The sequence below is a fragment of the Acomys minous genome, assembly GCF_964271855.1.
Source record: "Acomys minous genome assembly, chromosome: 20".
Classification (NCBI taxonomy): domain Eukaryota; kingdom Metazoa; phylum Chordata; class Mammalia; order Rodentia; family Muridae; genus Acomys; species Acomys minous.
In genome coordinates this window covers 16,341,651-16,352,611 of record NC_140502.1, presented here as the reverse complement: position 1 = coordinate 16,352,611, position 10,961 = coordinate 16,341,651, and positions in this window count along the sequence as shown.

Genomic DNA, 10,961 nt, shown 5'->3' with positions numbered 1-10,961 from the left:
GAGTAAAGATTGTCTCTTAATCTGTTGCTTGCCTTTAGATCCCTTACCCATAGCTGGACTGCTGTTCTGAGCCCATTGGCAGAAGATGACCTCAGTCCTTCTGCAATTTGATATGTCCACCTGTGTTGATAACCACGGGGGACTCTACTTCTCTAAGGGGATGGGGACAAGAGAATGAGGGGAGGGCTCATGAGAACTGGGCTAAAAAGGATAAATGGAAGAGGCTGTGATCAGGCTGTAAATTGATTAAATAAGAAAAATGTAAAAATCAAATAGATATGAAGCACACCAAAGAAAAAATTCATTACAGTTAATGATTACAATCAGGGCTGAAGAGAAAGCTAAAAGTTTAAGAGCATTGGGTGCTTTTCCACAGGTCCTGAATTCAATTCACAACAAACATATGGTGGATCACAACCATCTATAATGAGATCTGGTGCCCTCTTCTGCTAGGATAGCACACATGCAGGCAGAACATTTTAAACATATTAAGTAAATAAATCTTTAAAAGTAACAATTCTAACCACAATATGGGTATATGAATTCATACAGTATACTCTATACGAATGAAACAAGATATTAAGCATGCCATGTTTGTTAATATTTATATATTGATTGTGTTATAGATACATTTATTTTGTCCCTCATATGATGTAATGATGGGAAAATAGTCATTTTTACTGGAGAATAATAAAACAACATATGTAAATCACAGCACAATGAGAGTTGACCCATTATTAAAAGAATGTTGTACAAAATATTTTAATCACATGGTATAGAGCCTTGCTTTAATACTAGGAGACAAGTTGCTAAAACAGGATGACCACTGAGAGGTCCAGGTTGTCACTTTCCAGGACAGCTGGTAACACAGAAAGGCTTTTCTTCAAACAGACCAATCATTCTTCCACACTTTAAATTCTTCCTTAATATGTAGCCTGTGAATATCTACTCCCTTCTTTTGAAAAAAATAGCAAATTACTAAGTACAATAGAGAGAGAAAGAGAGAGAGAGAGAGAGAGAGAGAGGGGTAATGAAACCCAACTATTCCTCACATGATCATTGTGCCTAAATTAAAGTATCCTTCTTATACACAGTGAGACTCTTTTTCAAGACTGGGTTTCTCTGTGTATCCTCGGCTGTCCTAAACTCACTTTGTAGACCAGGCTGGCCTCAAACTTGCAGCAATCTCCCTGCCTCTGCCTCCCAAGTGCTGGGATTGAAGACATGCACCACCATGCCAGGCTAGCCCTGTGTTTTTCAACATATAAGTAACATGTACAAAATTATGGTTTTTTACTTTGTACTTTGGTGGTATCTCTACTTTGTTCTGAAATTGGTTCCATGTTTGTAGAGCTTAGACATCTGTGTGTCATCTTCAAAGAAATGTTTTCTCAAACAACAAAATCAGATAGATGATTAGTATTTTCAACATACTAAAATTCTAACATTGAATTTCAAGAAAAAGCAGTTGACAGAGGACATGGTGAATTACAACTTTCATCCACCACTAAAGAGGCAGAGGAATGTGGATATCTGAATTTGAGGCCAGATGGATCTACATAGAAAGTTTAAGAATATCCAGGTCTTCTCAGGGAACCCACACTGCTGCTGTTGCTGCTGCTGCTGCTGCTAGCAGTGGTGGTGGGGAAGATTAGAAATATTAAACACATGCTTTTAACACACCTTCACTGCTGCTTTCAGTCATTTAATACCACACTTTGAAGCATGAGGTAGTAGGATATCTATGAGGTCCTTCCAACTATGGATTCCACAGAGATCAAAGACAGGCTGGAATATATAGCCTTCTCGGATGAGTACAAAGGAAACAAACAAACAAATATTAAACATAGGTAGCCATCACATGGATACAAACTAACATTTTAAAATATAATTTTATATAATCAGCAAGGTCAAGATAATTTTTTTAAAATCATGTGATGAAGACCCTGTGGAGAAAGAGAGACTCCTATTCATTGCAGCTAGAAGTTGAAAAGAGTACAGCCTCCAGCCAGTCACATTCTCATCTACACAGAAAACTCACCCTGGATTTCTGTAGGCTCTGCCATCTTCCCAGATCCCTCCTGAAGCTCGAAGCTCGAAGCTTTACTCCAGGAATGAGGCCTTAAATAGGTTCTTCATCCAGGACCCTCCCACCAACACACCCTTAATTCCCTCTTGCACAAATGACACCCCACCTTGAGGCCTCACTCTGTCTGCAGCCATACCTTAAAGGGCTGGCTGCTTTGCTTGGGACCACAAAAATTAACTCTGTCTTGGCCAAAATCTGTTCATTCTCCTGCACCATTAAGGGTCAACTCAGAAGAAATGTGGACTCCACTGGTTGATGACCACCTCAAGAAATGAGCCTTCATGCAGCACACTGCCCAGATTCACTGCTGTATATTGACATGGCTGATACTCCTCCTTTTTTATCTCTTTATGAAATTGAGACAGAGCCTTACTACCTAGACCAGTCTGGCCATCACCTCACAGAGATCCACCTGCTTCTGCCTCTTTTAGACCGAGATAAAGGACACGAAATTCACTTTGTTCCTCCCTTCTTGATGGGGATTTGTCTCCTCAGCCTTAGATAATTTTGGCAACTACTCTTCTTCCATGATACCACCAGTATCATGCTATTTCTACATGGAGCATCTAGATCCTAAATCTTGTTCCCTGGATAATTAAATCCCTTACAGTCCTACAGTTGCCCCTAAGATCTTCTATAAGCTTAGGCCTGATCATGGATTGTTTGGTCACAGATTGGCCCTATAATGAAAATGTGGCCACAGAGAGCTGCTGTTGTATTTTTTTGAGAGGATGCACTGCTTTTACTCCAACACAGCCTCCCTGAAGTGTGTTTTCTGGAAGTTTAATTACTTCCACCTGGGTGAATATGGAAGCTTCATCTATCTTATTACTCCTTCAGGACACATGTGTCGTGGAAAATCTATCTTACTTAACTACGTCATGGCAAGATTTCTTGATATTTAGAAAAGGATTAAAGCTAACTAGATTATCAAATTAGTACAAAATTTATCACAAATATCTTGGTGAGGCTCAGTGACAGAGCTAATCTGGACTTTAAGCCTCCATGTAGTTTATGGTAACATACAGCAGTTTTCATTAGAGAATAATAAGAATGTTCCACTGCACAGTAGATTTAGTACTGAAAACAGAGCCCACTCTACACTCTGATATTGACCCCATCTGTACAGAGAAAATTCAATTCACAACATGGCTGAACGGGCAAGAGATCACATCCAAAAATCTTCTAGCTCTTCTTAATCCAGGTGTAATGCAGAAATAACTTTAATCCCAAGAGACAAACAAATAGATCTCCGATTAAAGGCCAGCCCAGAATAAAGCAAGTTTTTGATAAAGTAATCTCATGTCAGGATGTGGTGACACATGCTGTTAATCCAAGATCTCATGCAATCATGGAGGTCTGAATTATAGTTAGTTCTTTTCAGTTAGTTCAGGTGACTCAGCTAAGTGAGAGGCAGTGAAGTGTAGTTCAGTTCCTGGCAGTACAGTTTGTGGAATTCACAGGCAGTTTAACTAGGTGAGTTTTGTAGAGATAGCATTCAGAGAGAGGAAGATATACATAGATGAACACAAAAAAGAGAATGAGAAGGATCCATAAGTTCATAACCTATTTCCAAAGATACTATGAGGCAAAGAAGAACAATTGAGAAAGAGGATGAGAGAAAATTCAGACTGAGAGACTAGGAGAGGAGTTTCAGCAAGAACAGCTGATTTAAAGCAGCCACCCAGAGTTTAGAAAGAAATAGAAAGTGTGACTTTAATCATAAAAAGGTCACCGCAGCTCCTTCCTGCACTAACTCCTAAACACACACACACACACACACACACACACACACACACACACATATGTGTGTATATATATATATATATATATATATATATATATATATATATATATATATATATATATATATATATATATATGCCCTGATTCCCAGCCAGTCACCCTGGAAAACGGCTCCCCAGCCTATTAAGAAACCTGCAAACTCTGATTCTCCTGAATCTGATGCTTCCAGTGAAACAAGTATATATTCTCTTGAATCTGAACGGTGTTTTCTTTTGCTTCCAATTGGCAAAGCTGAGTGAACCCATCTTTACTGTTAATATACAAGCCCAGTGCGAGGTTACAGCAGACAACATTAGTGGTCCGTTTTCCTCCAAGTTTTAAAGACAACAAATGCAGACTTTGTGCCTTACCATTAGAGGTTTCATGGGATAACAGTTTAAAAAGGGCTGTGGAGGGACATCTGCAAGAGTTACAAGGCTATAGAATGTTGGCTAGGGAAGCCCAATTTTGTAGGATACCTATCTTGGATGCCAGCTAAAAGAGGTCAAAAAGTATCTGCCTCAGAGTATATTACTGCCACCCTTTAAATCCCAACCCAAAGACTAAGGCACAGGTTTATCAGTTTCTAGGTGTGGTCAGGTATTTCTCCTTCTGGACACCAGTGTTTGTGGAAGTAGCAAGTCCTCTCACCCCAGCACGAAGTTGGGCACTTATCTCCTAATCTGGACTGAGACTAAATAAATAGCAATCTGTGATAGACTGATTTTGAGAAAAGCAATGCAAAGGACTTAAATCTTTTCATTGGACAAAAACAGGAGCTAATGTGGTGGCAAATGCCTTTAATCCCAATACTCCAGAGGCAGTAGATCTCATTGTGTTTGAGTCCAGCTTGGTCGACAAAGAGAGTTCCAGAACAGCCAAGACTACACAGACAAACCCTGTCTAGAGGGGCAAAATCAGGGGATGGAGGTAACAAATTTATGTTCTTCATTCATCTCTTCCCATGGCAACCATGATAATGACCCTAATTCAATCTCCATCCCTAAAGACCAAAGCAAAGAGAGAACAGAAAACCAGAAGTGATTAATGTTAGTGAGGGAGGCATGGCTAGAGGCAAATGAGAGCAAATGTCTCTTCATCTGTTCCTTCAGACTTCATCCCTATACCTATGCCATCACCCAAAGTCTCAGGTACACACAGTTCAAAAAGATTTGTTTTAGCTAAGCACAATTGCACACACCATTAATCAGAGCACTCTGGAGTCAGATGTGAGTTCTACTACAGCCTTTCTACAAACGAAGTCCCATTCAGGCAACTCTACACAAAGATTCTTTGTCTCCAAGGAAACCCACTACTGATTCTTCCTTACATCTATAGCCTGAGAACACCTGCATCCTTCATTTTTATCAAAAATTAGTAAAATAGTAAGAGAGAGAGAGAGAGAGAGAGAGAGAGAGAGAGAGAGAGAGAGAGAGGGAGGGAGAGAAACAGAAAGAGAGAGAGTTAAGCAAATCCAGCAACTTCTCAACTGATCATTGTCCCTAAATTAAAGTATCCTTCAGATACCCAGTGTTTGTCTTTCTTTCTTCATTTTTGTTCGGTTTTTGGATACTGGGTTTCTCTGTTTCTTTGGCTATTCTTGACTCACTCTGCAGACCAGGCTATCATCAAACTCACAGCGAACCGCCTGCCTCTGCCTCCCTAGTGCTGGGATTAAAGGTGTTCACCACCATGCCCAACCTACCCAGTGTTTTTGAACATAAAAGTAACATTCCAAAATTATGTGTTCTTACATTGCACTTTGAGGGCATCTCATCTTTGTTCTGCCATTGGTTCCATTTTTATGGAGCTTAGACTTTGTGTGTGTCATCCTCAAAGAAATGTTTCCTCAAACAACAAAATCAAATGATGAATATTTACAAAATACTAAAAATTTTAACATTGAACTTAAAGAGCAAGCAGTTGGAGGAAGATATGCTGAATTAGAACTTTAATCCCACCAGTAAGGGGGCAGAGGAATGTGCATATCTGAATTTTAGGCCTGATGGGTCTACGGAGAATTTTTCTGACTAACCAGGTCTTCTGAGAGAATCCAAGCTTCATAAAATAATAAGAAGTGTGGTGCAAATGAAGGCGGTGGTTGTGGGGGGTGGGGGAGGTGGAGATGATGATAGATAATAAACATTTTGTTTTAACACCCTTTCACTGTTGTTTTTCGGCATTCAATACCACACTTCAAGGATGAAATATTAGTTGATCTCTGAAGTCCTTCCAACTATGGATTCCACAGAGCAATCAAAGACAGTCTGGATTATATAGATGTACCACATTAGTAAAAAATAAGAAAGCAAACAAACAAATACCCAACATGGGTAGCCATCACAAGGATGAATTTAACACTTTAAAATATTATTTTACATCATCAAGAAGGCCAAGCTAATTAAAACAAACAAGAGCTTGTGATGAAGACCATGTGGAGAAAGAATAAGTCTTATTCAGCTAGATGTTGAAAAGAATATATTCTCCAGGCAGTCACATTCTCATCTACACAGAATTCTTACAAGCAAACTCACCTTGGATATCAGAAGGCTCTCCAGACTTCGAATATCCAACCTCAAGTTCTAAGCTCTACTCTAGGAATCAGGCCTTAAATAGGTTCTTCATCGAGGACCCTTCCACCAACACACACTTAATCTTCTCTTGCCTATGTAACATACCACCCTGATCCTCAATCTGTGTGGAGCCCCATCTTATGGGGCTGACTGATTTGCTTGGAACCACAAGAGTTAACTCTTTCTTAGCCAAACACTCTTGGTTCTCCTGCACTGTGAAGGGTTAAACTCAGAAGAAATGTGGACTCTACGGGTTGATGACCAACTCAAGAAATGAGCCTTCATGCAGCACACTGCCCACCTTTACTGCTCTATATTGACATGGCTGATACTCCTCCTTTTTTATCTCTTTATGAAATTGAGACAGAGTCTCTCTACCTAGAGCAGTGATAACTTCCCAGAGATCAAACTGCTTCTGCCTCCTTTAGACTGGGATAAAGGATAGTCCACAACATTCATGTTGTTCCTCACTTCTTGATGGGGTTTTGTCTCTTCAGCCTTAGATAATTTTGGCAACTATTCTTCCACCATGATACCACCACTATCTTGCTATTTATACATGGAGCATCTAGACCCTAAGTCTTGTTCCCCATAAAATGAGATGCCTTACCGTCCCATAGTTGCTCCAATGCACTTCTATAAGAACAGGCCTGATCATGGGTTGTTCGGGCACAGATTTCCTATATAATGAGTAAGAGTCCACAGAGAACTGCTGTTGGATTTCTTTTGTTTTGTTGGTTTTTTTTGAACGGATGCACTGCATTTACCTAAACACAGGATCCATTAAGTGTGTTTCCTGGAAGTTAAATTACTTCCACCTGGGTGAATATGGAAACTTCATCCCTTTACTTACTTGTGCAGGAAACCTGTGCCATGGAAGGCCCAAGTTTACTTTGCTAAATCATGGCCAAACTTCTTGATACCTACAAAAGGATTAAAGTTAACTGCATTATCAAATGAGTACAAAATTTATCAAAAATGCCTTTGTGAGGCTCAGTAACAGAGCTAATGTGGACTTCAAACCTCTGTGTAGCTTAAGATGACATACAGCAGTGGTGAATAGAGAATAATAAGAGTGGCCCACTGCATAGTAGATTTAGTACTGAAAACAGAGCCCACCCTGCACTTTGATAGTGACCCCACCTGTATACAGAAATTTCAAATCAGAACATGGCTACACTGGAAAGAGATCACATCCAAATTTCGTCTAACTCTTCTTAAGTCAGCTAGAATTCAGAAATTACATTAACCCCAAGAGACAGACAAATAGATGTCTGAGTTCAAGGCCAAGCCAGAATAAAGCAAGTTTCAGGTAAAGGAAAGCTTAGCTCCAGGCTATGGTGAAACACTCCACTAATCCCAGCTCTCAGGCATCATGGAGGTCTGAGTTCTACTCCATTCTTTTCAGTCAGTTCAGGAGTCTCAGCTAGGTGAGAGGCAATTCATCAAATGTAAGTTTATGGAATTCACAAGAGGTTTAACTAGGAGAGTTTTGTAGAGACCGATTTCAGTGAGAGGAAGCTATACATAGCTGAACACAAAGCAAAACAGAGATTGAGAAGGATCCATAATTCACAATACATTTCCAAAGTTACTATGAGGCAAAGAAGAGCAATTTAGAAAGAGGAAGAGGGAAATTTCCGGCTGAGAGACTAGGAGAGGAATTTCAGCAAGAACAGCTCATTGAAGGCAGCCAGACAGAGTTTAGAAAAAAAGAGACAATGTGATCATAGTAAGCAATAAGTCTCAGAGGCTGAAAGCATTCTAGGCCTAGGTGATACTGTATGGAGACTAGAAGCCTCTAGGACTAAGACTAAGTCAGCAGAAGGAGTCTAATAACCTCAGACCAATAAGACACGTTAACACTTTCCCTCTGGGGTTTGTTGTTTGCTGAGGCAAAGAATCAATGTATAGCTCACACTGTCCTGTGACTTGCAGAGGTGTTGGGGATCCTACTAAAATCCAGGTTAAAATATAATCCGCCATGTCTAGATTTTTACTTTTTAAGATAATTTATTGGCTGATTTGGTTATATTTCATTTATTCATATTAAACCTCACCGAATGCAAACTTAATATACGTATTATATGCATGTACCACCTATGAACAGTACCATATGCTGGCCCATTTCAGTGGTCTGTACAGTGGATTTACAGGTTCTTTTGAAGCATTATAGGCAAAAGTTGATTGCACAGCAGCTGCAAAGACAAAACTGGGTACCAGTTAAACTGTGGTGAAAAGGCAGTAAACCATGAAACAAAAGGGAAAATTTCCATGACACTCTATGCAGGCATTCCGTTGAAAAGAATAATATTACACTCTTAAGGTTATCTACCATTACAATGAAGGCCAGGGGCAGATTGCCAGAAGTTCCCTGCTGTAGCGTTCCTTCAATCACTGCACTCATCCCAGCTGCAGATATATCACTAAGGTCCATAACACATATGTGTGTGTGTGTGTGTGTGTGTGTGTGTGTGTGTGTGTGTGTGTGTGTGTGTTAATGGGAAGATGATAGATAGATACACAGACAGGCTGAGATAGATAAAAAAGAGACTCAGTGTGCTGTGAAGTACTTTGCTATATATAGGAGATTAAATGAAATAAACATACTGCACACAAGTACCCCAAAGGTACACAGTGTAAGCCAAGACAGTAGGGTGGTCACAGGAACATTTATAAACAGAGTTGTAGCTGGTAAATGAGACTCCATGTGGCTTGAATGCACAGTCACATAAAATGTTAACTAAAGAAGGTTACACTTTTTTTCTATTGCCTCCGTGCATTATGGAGGGGTGTGAATGATTCCCACAGATGATTTAATAGTATTACAGCTCTATTTGAATACTCAAGGAACCTGTGTACGGGACCTGCATTCACGTCAAGGCAATTAAAAGTCACCTTCAAAACACCTATAACCCCAATCCTGTTGATTGCTACTCTTATTTGACCTCCCAAGCCCCATGCATGTTCATGGGCATGCCTCAACTATGTTCCTGTCAGCTTTATTTGTAATACGCAGAATTGGCACACAAGGTAGATGTCCCTTCCTCAAAGAATGGATAAAGAAATTGTGGTGCATTTATAGAAAAGAATATTATTCAGCTACCAAAAACAAGCAAATCTTGAAATTGGCTGCTAAATGGATGGAACTGGAAAAGATCTTCCTGAATGAGGTAACCTAGACCTAGAAAGACACATATGCTATATACTCACATATAAATGGATAGTAGCCCAACACATATGTCCTCTGAGAGACTCTATCCAGGGGGAAGCAGGACATATCCTGGGATTCACAGCCATACTCTGAGTGAAGAGCTCTGTTGAGAAATGAATGTTGAGGATAGTGATGTCAAGACTTCCCCCAGGAGACTATCATTGCTGGAAAACCTGTGCAAACTGTTTCACCAACCATGGAGTTTGCAAGCAGTGACCTTGACCTCCTGTTCAGATCCAGAAGATGAGGCCAGTTGTGGTTGCACATGCATTTAATCCCACCACTCGTGAGGCAGAGGCAGGAGGGTCACTGTGAGTTCAAGGCTTGCTTGGTCTACAGAGCGAGGCCAAGACACCCAGGGATAACAGCAAATCCCTGTCTCAAAACAAACGAAACAAACAAAACAAAACAAAACAAAACAGATGTAGCAGATGGACAACTTATTCTCCATGTAGGGAAGCAGGGTTGACTGTTCCTGACATGACTTCTATTTCCTGCCATTTGAACACTTCCCCTATACAGAGGGGGCACTAGGGGAACTGAGAGGGAGAGGAAGTAGGCTATCCAGAGTAGACCTAATTGGTTGTAGTCAACAGGACGACCTCAGCTGTTAAGAGATCTATGAGACAAAAATAGAGTTAAAGAGGGAGAGAGGGTCAGAACAAAAAAAGAAGACCAAGCAGAGTATAATCTGTATATACCGTGAATATATATATTGCTTGAGATAATAAAATAAAAGCTAAATAAAAGTTGAATGGATTTCACAATGCAGATTTAGGCCCCAAGTCACCAAAGCATATTTATCTGAGTACAGTGAAATGACACTATTACCCATGTTACAATCACAGGGTGTAAAAAGAAAAAATATTCTTGTATGTTGAACTATAACTTGTACACACTAGGGAGCTATGAGTTTCATGGACACACTAAACTTTTACAAAATAAATCTGTTGTAGTTTATAAAGGGCCAGCTTTAGATCATTTAGTTAGTACATGTAGTACTTTTATTTTATGTATATGAACATTTTACATTCATATAAATACAGAAGGTGTACACCCTGTCCTCAATGGCAAGAATAGGACATAGTAGCCACTAGAAATAGAATTGAAGCAGATAGTGAGCCATTATATTGCTTATATCTACTGGAACGTGAAAGATAATTTTCAAAATGGTTACATGTTTGCAAAGTATTAAGAACACCACAGCCTTTTTTATTTAGATATTTCTACTGAAGATGTAAAGCAATTAGTCATCTTTGGAATCATCAAGCTAAATTCATTCAGCACAAGACTTAAGTTG